Below are 10,092 nucleotides of genomic sequence, written 5' to 3'. Positions count from 1 at the left end.
CCCATTTTGCGGAAGAACAAATAAAGGCACAGAAAAGTAAAATAACTTGCCCAAGGTCACACAGCCGCTAAGTAGAAAAGCCAGGATTTGCAACATGGCAGTCTGGCTTCAGAACCTACATTCTTAAGCAGGGCTGACTTCTCATTAGGCACATAGACATAGAACCAAGGGCCTACCATATTTTAGAGGACCATAAAAAATATTTCAATTTAAGTTTCTTTTAAAATCAGAAGCAAAAAATGAATTTAATAATAACAAGTAGATAATAAGTATAATATCGAGTGTATAATATAACTAATATCATAACACTGAATATATAATTTCAGATTTCTTATGCCAAGACAGTCTTAAAATATAACAATATAATTATATAGTTTTACTATTAATTTTTAATGGAGGAAGGAGCCCATGAAAGCAAAGATATTCAGGGTTCACAGAAGTCAAATCTAGCCATGTTCTTAACCATTGTGCTATGCTGCCTCTCATTAAAAAATAAAGTTCACAGTCAAACACTCTTAAGTTTTGTTGTAGAAATAACTTTCCCCAATAATTATCTGCCTATTATTTAGCATCCTTCATATTTCCCAGGCAATGGCATGCCATTATCTTTTCCCAGCCAAAACAAATTAAGAAATAAGAATCATCCTTTTCATGCAAATATCACTTATTACTTTTAAACCCATACTGACAATCACAAGGAAAAGTAGACACGATAAAAGGTAGCTGAGGTCAATTTCACAAAGCCTAGGACTCAAGTCAAACAAGTTCATTCTCTAAGTGTGTGAGCCTGTTTCTCTTTCGTAAATAAGTTCATTTGTATCATTTTTTAAATTTTAGATTCTGCATGTAAGTGATATCAGTGATATTTGTCTTTGTCTGTCTGACTTACTTCACTTAGTATGATGACCTCCAGGTCCATCCATGTTGCTGCAAATGTCATTATTTCATTCTTTTTAGTGGCTGAGTAATATTCCCTTGTATATATGTACCACATCTTCTTTATCCATCCTTCTGTCGATGGACATTTAGGTTGCTTCCATGTCTTGGCGATTGTAAACAATGCAGTGAACATTGGGGCGCATGTATCCTTTTGAACCATGTTTTTCTCTGGATGTATGCCCAGGAGTAGGATTGCTGGATCATATGGTAACTCTATTTTTAGTTTTTTAAGGAGCCGCCATACTGTTCTCCATAGTGGCTGTACCAATTTACATTCCCACCAACAGTGTAGGAGCATTCGAAAAGGGCATCTTTTGTGTTCACGTGGTAATATTGAATCAGTATAATTAGCAGCCCTCATTGTAAACTCCTTCAGAATTGCTGCCTTTTTTTTGCTCTAATAGTTTACGCAAGTATTTTACAAACTGTAACCCATAGGGCTTTAGTCCTAAAAATGTTGTAAGAGGGAAAAATGTTAGATGATCAACTACTTCTGGAAATTTTATTGTACTGTCTCAATCCAGGTCCCCACCTTCCCCATCTCTAGGAGGCTCTAAACCACCACCATGGAGATTTAATTCACCCAGAGCATTAGTGGGTTGAAGATTCTGATGAGTGCCAAAGGGTTATTTGCTTTCTTTCATTTTGTCTTAAATTGATTTAATTGTGTTCCCTTCAGCACTTCTCAAACTTTCAAACCTACCCTGGCAACTTTTTCCTCTCCAGATATCTATTAGTATTTCAAGATCAAGTCCTTCCCTCAAGAAAAACTTTGGGAAACTGTTCTGTTTATTGTGTAGTCGCATTTGTCCCGACTACACATTAGAAAGTGCTTCAAACTAGACTTGAGCAATTATTCAGCAGCCAATTATTCATGGTCTTCAGGTGCCTGGGAGTCATATGAGCTGAAGTTTGCAGCTCTCTTCCTCCACTTGATGGCTCTGTGACTTCGGGTGATTCCTTTTACTTTTTTTTTTTATCAGTTTCCTAGACTGTAAAATGGGACACCAGTACCACTGTTGCAGTATTGTTCTGAAGATCTAGTGAGAGAAATCATGCAGTATATAATATGCTCAATGCATAGCTTAGCACAGAGCAGAACTCAATGTTTTTTTTTTCACAAATAAACAGTTAAATATTAACCAAAAAAAATTCTGATTAAAAAAAAGCCTTTCCCATCCCAGTTTTATAAGTTCCTAGGTAATGGTAAATTTACTCATCTTGCGTTAGTGGGCTACCTGGCAATTTCCATGACTACTGAAAAATAATTTTACATGAGACTAGTTATAAAGCAGATCAATTTTTAGAACAAATGCCCTTGAAAACATCTCTTTAATTTCCATTTAATTTGAACAGATTCATCTTCAGCCCTTATTCATGCAAAACTCCCATTGATGTCACTTCATTCCAAACTAAATTAGGTGATCCAAAGATGAAGTAGAATCACTGAACAGACACAAGAATATTGTGCTTGTACTGTGGCTCTACAGCTTAAAAAGCCGGAAGAAGAGGACGCAGCAGAGGGAAAAAACAATGATCAAAATATTGAAAGGTGGGCTTCCCTGGTGGCGCAGTGGTTGAGAGTCTGCCTGCCAATGCAGGGACCACGGGTTCGAGCCCTGGTCTGTGAAGATCCCACGTGCCGCGGAGCAACTGGGCCCATGAGCCACAACTACTGGGCCTGCTCGCCTGGAGCCTGCGCTCTGCAACAAGAGAGGCCGCGATAGTGAGAGGCCCGCGCACCGCGATGAAGAGTGGCCCCCGCTCGCCGCAGCTAGAGAAAGCCCTTGCACAGAAACGAAGACCCAACACAGCCAAAAATAAATAAATAAAATAAAATTATTAAAAAAAAAAAAAAAATTGAAAGGCCGGAACTTAGGTGAAACCATAAACGAACAAAGTAGAATTTTAGGCCTTGTCATGGACAGTTGAGACAGGATTTATAGAAAAGCGTAATAGATTCCATCTTGCCTTGAATGTACCTCTAGTTAACTGTATTCATTCAGTGTGTATTTGGTGAATGCTTCGTTTGAGCTAAGTCCAATTCCAGGCAGGCTTGTAAATAAAATAATCAACAAGACCACCAGGATCCACCCAACTTTCCTGGAGCTTACATCTTGTAGTGGGGAAGGAAGAGTCAGGGAACAAACAGAAACCAGGGCATATATGTAAACAAGTGGGAATATTTTAAACAAGCTAACTCCTATGATGAATAAAGCAGATTAATATGCCGGAGAAACAGTGAGTTAGGGGAAACACGGGGTGAGTCACGGAGGGCCCCTCTAAAAGGCTGCTTGGCTGGGATATCTCTCCTTCTAGCTTATGCTTTTCATCTATTGGGGGTGCTATGTTGTTTGTGTCTTCCTCATATAACACAGTGCCTGCTATGCTGTGATGATGAGTGCTGAGACCTGCTGGTAGCAGCTGCACTTCTCCATTTGCTGAACAGAGAATTTAATAAGAGGAAATAAGTTTCCACTTCAGCATAAGGGATTTAGTTTAGCTATTACTAAGCATATCCCAATCCTGAAGCGTTAAATCCCTAAATGGTGTTGTAATTTCAAGTTCTTGATTTCCTTTGGCTCTTGGTTTTCTCGGGCTGCCACAACAAAATACCACAGACTGGCTTAACAATGGAAATTTATTTTCTCACAGTTGTGAAGATTGGAAATCCAGGATCTGGGTGCCAGCGTGGTCATGTTCTGGTGAGAGCTCTCTTCCTGGCTTGGCTTTTCACTATGTGCTCAAGAAGCTGTGAGTGGAGAGGGAGGGAGGGAGGGAGGGGGAGAGAAGGAGGGTAGGAGGAAGGGGGAGGGAGGGAAGGGATTTGAGAGAGAGAGAGAGAGAGAGAATGAGAGTTCCTCTTTCTTTTCCTTCTTCTTCTTCTTATGAGGCCACTAAACCCATCGTGAGGGCCCTACCCTCATGAACTAATCTAACCCTAATTACCTCCCAATACCATCAGATTGGGGGTTAGAGCTTCAACATAAGAATTTGGGGAGGGGGGACGCAAACATTCAGTCCATACACGCATCTTTAACAAGAGGATGTGTTTAATAAGTCTTTTAACAGTCATCCCTCAGAGATGACTGAGGTGATAGGAATACAGCCATGAGTAAGACGAAGTCCCTGTTCTCTTGGAGCCTTGGGTCTAATTGTGGAAGGCATTTTGCATAAATTAGAATGGCAAGTAAATCTGTGTTCAATCTGTGATAGATTGGACATTTGAAAAGAAAAGAGTTCTTATAGTCAGCCTCTAAGATTGCCACCAGTGATCCCAGCTTCCTAATATTCACACCTTTGTGCCGTCTCCCTCTCACATTGTATTAGTCTGTATGACCAATAGTCTATGGCAGAACTGATGGTTTGTCACTTCCGAGATTAGGTGGTAAAAGACTGATTTCCATCTTGAGCTGTCTCTCGTGGATTATTGGTACTTGAAAGCCTTGTCATCTGCAGCCCTATGGGGAAACACACATGGTGAAAAACTGAGCTATGTGGCCAATAGTCCCAAGGAACTGAGGCCACCAGCCACCACATGGGTGAGCTTGGCAGCAGATTTCCTAGCTCCAGATCGCAGCTTGACTACAGCCTCGGGAGAGACCCTGAGCCAGAAACACCCAGCTAGGTTTCTCTTAGATTCCTGATTCACAGAAATAGTGAGATAATAAATGTGGATTAACTTAAGCCGTTAAATTTGGAGATAGTTTGTAACTCAGTGATGGGTCACTAATGCTGGTCTTTCACTGCAGATACTTTGAGAGACAGTGATCTAGAGTGTTCTTGATCAGTGATCAGATATGGAAGGCTTAAGTAAGAATCGATAAGCTCTAAATAAGTATGGCTCTATGTGTTGGAAAATAAGAAGAGTAGTGATGGCATTGATGACAAACTTGATGAGCTACTGATGCCCCTTTGAGCTCTAAGACTGAATTATCTAGAAACCAAGAACGGATATCTCGCATTACGTCACGAATGAGTCAAATAGCAAGTCCTATCGATAATGAATGTCATGGCCTTTTCCTCTGTTTTAACTGATAACACTTATTATTTTAAGAATTCTGATATTTCAGTAGGAGTGGGTGTGAGAATATGTATATGTATAGGAAAGAATATCTTTGTTTTAACTCTGAATGCAAAATTATTTTTAGGTCTCATCCATATACATACCTGCTTCCTGAATGCCTTTCTGATAATGCCTTCCTTTATGGACTCAAATGATGTCAAGAGTGTCAGATACAAATCTTTCCTAACAAAAGTAAGACTCTCATCATAAATAACTTATTTTTCTGGATGGACCATGTTGCTCCAAGATATATTTGATAAACTTATGAGCATTGATATTATTTGACACAAGAGAAACAGGGAGTAATTTCAATTTAGAATATAAAAGTGAACCAAGAATAAAAACCTGAGTTGTATTTAGAGTGTGTCATACAGATCCAAAGAAGATTTGTAGCTTTCTTTGATGTGCTCACATGAAATGCCTGTAGTCAAAGGGCTATTTTTAAACTTGAGAAGAAATTCAGGACAAAAGGAACATTTTAAATATAAAAGAGAATTCAGGAAGATCACAAAGAAGTGAAATCACTATTACAAAGTTCAAAGACACATTGTTCTTCAAATACCAAGAAACTGACTTAAGGATCATTGGTGACCCTCATTCAGGGAAGACTTTCTAGGTATTAAGGAAGTGATGGATACGAGGCTGTTCTTTTGCCCCCTTTGCAGAAACTGCTCTGTTTGGACAACTTTTCTGTTTTACTTTCTTGAGACTAATTCCTCTGCTGTGCACTGCCATCAAGCAACATTTTCTCTCTCCTTCAACTACTATGCTAGAGTTTTTGAACTCAGCAAGGAGACCTTAACTGCAAGATAATTGGCATGTGGTGTCAGGCGTCACGTTGGCTGATCACTAGAGACCAGGGAGAGGAATCTGATGTGTCAGTCCCCTGCCTGAGCAGGATAAGTATTGGAGACCAGGAATTGACCTCCACATTGATGGGAAGCTAGAAAATTATTTTAAACATGGGCAGGAAGTCAGGCTGACTGTTCTTAGGTATTAAGGACAGTTCTAAAAGTCATCTGGAAGGTCACAGGGATATATCTGTGACATCAGGCCAAGGAGGCCTGACCCAGAGAGGAGAAATCTTTTGTCTTATGTCAGGGAAAAGCTCTAACACACAGGACAAGAAAGGCAACTTCTATGAGTACCAACTCTGCGAGGCAATTTAAATACATTAGCTCATTTCTTCCTCACAGCAATTTTGGAAAAGAGGTTTTATATCCATTATATAGATGTGGAAACTGAGACTCAGAGACATGACACAATTTAGCCTGTGTTGGACCGGCATTCAAATCCATGACCGTCTGATACCAAATCCTCTTTCCACTACACCACTGTTTTTTTTCTTCTGAGTGACTTTAACACAGCCATTGACTAAAAATAAGATCAGGGGACTTCTTTCATAAGGGATCTCAAGGGCATCTATTACAAACCCTTCATGTAATACATTTAAAAAAGAAAGAAAGGTTACATTGGTACAAGTTATGATTCTGAATTATATACTTCAGATACTTTGCTGTCGGTCACAAATATCAGATCCTTAGAAATCACAAAGAATGTTTTTCTGTGTCAAAAAAAATGAAAGAAACCTATACATAGGAGAAATATATTTAGCTCAATGCAGCTTTTAATTTTCTTTCGATAATAATTTAAGAGCAAACTTTTATCAAAAAGCCATTTGTACTCAGGTAAATCGGCCCTTTTCAGTTGTCCAGCAAATTTTTATTTGTTTTCAGAACAGTCATTGCCTACAACATTGCTTAGTTAATATTTGAAATGTGTTTATATTTGTAGAGTGAGGCAGTTCAGTAGTAGGCTATCCATTCACTGATTCATTCATCCTACAACAAGCATTAAACACCTTCTATATGCCAGTGGCTAAGATACTTGTAATCAGGTCCTAAGTATTGAATGAAGGACAGTTATTAACATTTACACAGAATTTAGAGCTATGAAAAAATGCCAGCTCTGAGAAGCCACAAGAAGAAATTCTTCTAAAGCTACCTTGGGATTCAGAACTGAGGAAAACAAACTATTTCTAGGAGGACCACCCAGAGGAGGTACGTTGGGAAGCCAGCCTGGAAATAGTCCTCGCAATGTGTAATACACATAAAAGATTAACTTTATTGTTAGTGATTTAGATTGTTCTAAATCAAGTTGTGTTCCAGGAGAATAAAATTCCATTTCTAAAGTGGACTTTTAGAATCATTTTTTCCCTTTGTTACTAACCTGTCTTTTACATGAGGAAAGCACCTCCACCAAACCTGCATCTCTCACAGTGGTCCAGAAAACAACTACAAGGGTAGAGATTGGTGAACTCCACTGATGTCTTACTGTTTAATGTTACCAATGCCATGCCTTCAAATGCAAGTAGTCCTCTTTCCAAAGAAAGGTAAAAGATTTGTTCCTTGTTCATTATTTATTCTAAAATTTACAAATCACTCAAAGTTAAGATCCATGACTATCTAGATATATTGTTATTCTATAAATGAACATTTCTATGGTTCTTACAAAATTAACTCTAAACTGTGTTAGAGTTAACACATGTGCTCACCCCTTAAATGGATTAAAAAATGACTATGATACATGCATGTTGCAACAAACCATTCCACGTGCTAAAAAAATATGATTATCTTTTTTTATAAATTTCTTTATTTGTTTGGTTTTTTTTTTTTTTTTTTTTTTTTTGGCTGCGTTGGGTCTTCGTTGCTGCGCGTGGGCTTTTGTCTAGTTGCGGCGAGTGGCGGCTACTCTTCATTGCGGTGGCTTCTCTTGCTGTGGAGCACGGGCTGTAGGCACGCAGGCTTCAGTAGTTGTGGCACGTGGGCTCAGTAGTTGTGGCTTGCGGGCTCTAGAGCACAAGCTCAGTAGTTGTGGCACACGGGCTTAGTTGCTCCGCGGCATGTGGGATCTTCCCGGGCCAGGGCTCGAACCCGTGTCCCTTGCATTGGCAGGCAGATTCTTAACCACTGTGCCACCAGGGAAGCCCCCTATGATTATCTTTTGCCTCACACCTCCAATCAGACCTACTAGAGGTACCTGTAACTAATAATAAGAGATGGATGTGTATTCTTTTGGAATGATAAAAATCAATATTTTTAGCTAAATACAGTACCTATAGAAAGAGAAAAATAAAGGTATATATTATACATTCTCAGTGGGGGTGATATTGCCCCCAAGTGTTGAAAATTGGTTCTTGGAGGGATAGATGTTAGATATTACACTAATTTGTGACCTTCCAAAGGATTACAGGATATAAACAGGTATACAGTATATCTGTAGTATTAAAATTTAATGGGAGGGGGACAATTAGAAATAAAAAATGTCCACAAAGGCTCTTTGGGGGGCAGTAATGAAAAAATGTTGAGAAACACTGGTGTATAGGTATATATACACATATGTCTCCTATATGTGTATACAGGCACCTATATGCACACTATTTTTTCTTTTGAACAAAAACAGAATATATGATACTCTATATTCTTTCCCTTGCTTTTATTAACATGCTATGTCACATGTAATTCGGGATTGACACATGCAAATGCTTACAGGGGTCAGGTGGGTAACATAAATAACATAACATAAATAAGAAAAACAGGGATTAGGGAAGAGTGTGGACCATGGCAAAACTGAAACCCATGCTCCTTCACAAGAGCTTCACAAGCTCCAGCTGATAGTTGCTATTTGGGAATTTGATCTCAGTGTTATCATATTCTCTGATTTGTCAAGCAGTAGTGGAAATCGAAATTTTACGTGTTGATGATGAAATGTCCAAGCATGTCAGCATTATGTGGGTCAAGCAAAACATGTCCAAACTAGTAAACATTGCAGGTCTCCCTTTGGATTTCTGGTAGAGGTCCAACCCAGGGTTTCCCCAGATTCAGAGGCCAACTACAACAAAATCCTCTGCAACAGAATTTTCATGTGATGTGCTTTCTGGGCCCAAGTTCAGGTCTACTGAATCGGAAACTCTATGGGTCCACCCAGGAATCTGAATTTTTAACAAGGAGTTTCTTAAGTAATCTCAAATTTGAGAACCAAGAACACAGCATACTTTTTAACAGCTATATAAGCACCATAATTGAATTCCAAAGTATGAAATGATCATACTATGTTAAAAACCATGTCCTTATTGGTGGGTATTGAAGTTGCTTCTAAATTTCCCCCTCTATACATAATACTTCAGTAAATGTCCTTATGCACATTGCTTTTATTTTTATAGAATAGATTTCCCAAATCAGGATTATTGGGTCTAATTAAGGTCTAATAGATACTGTACATTTTAGGGTCTAGTAGATACTGACTTCATACTTACTTTAGACATTTTAGGGTCTAGTAGATACTTGCTTTATAAAGGTTGCAGAAAGTCACATTCCAACCAGCAATACATGTGAGTGCCCTTATCCCAACACTAACATCCCTGGACATTAGAATTTTTTTCCAACTTGATGGGATAAAGATGTTTTTAATTTTTTTTAATGAATAATGTCTTGACTTCCAATGCAGTTAACAATTTTTTAAATCACATTTCCTCTACAAGGGAATATTGGAGGTATTCCCCTGCTGAGAATGGCAGGGTTAGAGTGGGAGCTAACACCTTGTACACAGTGTCAATTTTCTTGATACCCTTACCTTCTTCCTAGGGTCTACCCTCCTCTCAAATCCCTGCTTCTCTTCCCACAGGGAGCCCACTGTAGCCACTCATTATCTTTCACTCTTCTGGCAGGTTTCTAAGTTTTCCTTTAAAATTATATTCACCTGTTCATTCCTATGCCCACTTGTCTATTTAATGGTCTATCTTTTCCTTATCTATTTGATGTAGCTCTGTGCAAACTAGGCCATTAACAGTTTGCTTATAAAGAATTAAAAAAATTATACAGGTTACTATTTTACTTAATAATCAACCCAATTTGAACAAATTTCATTTAATTTTAATCATATTAACCATTTCAAACTATCAGTACCATTTTAGTTTCTTTCTGCTGCTTTTAGAAATGTGCTTTAACATCAGGCATTTTCAGTATAATGCTATAATAAGTTAACTGCAGAAAAGCCACTAATGAATTTTATTTTATTAAATAACAGCA

The sequence above is a fragment of the Balaenoptera acutorostrata genome, chromosome 7 (assembly GCF_949987535.1).
Source record: "Balaenoptera acutorostrata chromosome 7, mBalAcu1.1, whole genome shotgun sequence".
Classification (NCBI taxonomy): Eukaryota; Metazoa; Chordata; class Mammalia; order Artiodactyla; family Balaenopteridae; genus Balaenoptera; species Balaenoptera acutorostrata.
This window is presented reverse-complemented; position numbering follows the sequence as displayed.